A 1,410-nucleotide genomic window follows, 5' to 3' on the forward strand; every position below is an offset into this window, starting at 1 on the left:
TGCCCATTACTCGAACCTGGGGGGCTCTCGGCGTCTCTGAACTTCAGTTTCCACAGCTGTAAGGAGCAGACGGTAATGGCCCCCTTGGGGGCTGTATGAGGGTCAGACACGGCACACGCGAAGCTCCAGGCTACCCACACGCAGAGCCATTCATGCTGCCGACCTACGACCAGATCCCAAGCTCCCAACGTCCAGCTGGGTCATCCCTGGGGCACCACACCCTGAGGCTGCCCGCAGCACGGACACCCACCCTGAGTTTCCTCCACTACACCTTCAGGTGGGCTGCCCTGTCACACCCCAGCCACACAGACGGCGCCCACACCCCCTGGGGTGACACGGCGACCTTGTGACTGGGGTCCTGCTGGGCTCCCACAGCCGCGGACAGCGGGGGCCACAGCCCAGGGCGACCTGAACAGAAGGCCCATGAGCGGCCAGGCCTGGGGATGCCCTCAGGGGCAGCTGTGTGAAAGTCACTCACGTGGACAGAGATTACGCGAATGGCCTCTGCTAATCACGAGGGGCTGTTAATCAATTCAAAGCTTATGAAGACACTCGGGGTTTGGAGAATGTAAACTCTGAGCCCTTCCCTGGAGGGCAATCGAACTACAAAAGTCACAAATACACTGCTCTTCGAGAAGCTCCAGTTCCTCTTAGTCTACAGACTCACAAACATCCACAAAAACCGTGCCCACAGAGGCAAAGGCCTGTAAAGAGCCCGATGACCGCGAGCGGGGTTCTGGCGTGTGGCCTGGGGACAAGTCACTGCGAGCGAGAGACGGCTGTGCGCGGGCCGATGTGGGCCCACTGCCAGGACGCCTCTCTAAGGGGACGAGGACACGCCAAGCCGCCATCTTTATAGTCAACGTTCAGGCTTTTTTTTTTTCCTAATTGAAGAAGTATCTTAACATACACGTGCTCACGCACAAGACGTATCTCAGGAAAGATACGTACTAACCCCGCCCCTCGGAGAAGAGCTGGCAGGTGATGGAAAGGTTGCTTAGTTTTGACCACTTACCCTTTTGTACGATTAAAATGCACACACGCAGACATATAACCTTTACGGGAAAATAATTAAAACCACAAAGGGTTACAAAGGCAAACTGGAAGGGAAAGTTCGCGCGTTACCCAGGGCAATGACACAGCACGACGGCCAGCCCCGGTCAGCCGAGGGCTCAGACGGCCCCTCCAGCTGCAGGCTGCTTTTCCTCTCCGATAATGTGGATAGTGACCTCGACTGCCCACGGCGCCGACGGCGGCTGCCAAACGGAAACAGCCGGGGCGCGAGCGTGGCGTCCGCCGAAACGCTTGGGCGAGAGGCGTGAGTGGGTCGCGTCCGCGTCCACGGCCCTGCGGGACCGGCCGCCCCGGGTGTCCTGGCCTCCCACATCCCGCGGCTGGAGCGACACAGTC

This window comes from Pteropus alecto, unplaced genomic scaffold (genome assembly GCF_000325575.1).
Source record: "Pteropus alecto unplaced genomic scaffold, ASM32557v1 scaffold53, whole genome shotgun sequence".
NCBI lineage: Eukaryota > Metazoa > Chordata > Mammalia > Chiroptera > Pteropodidae > Pteropus > Pteropus alecto.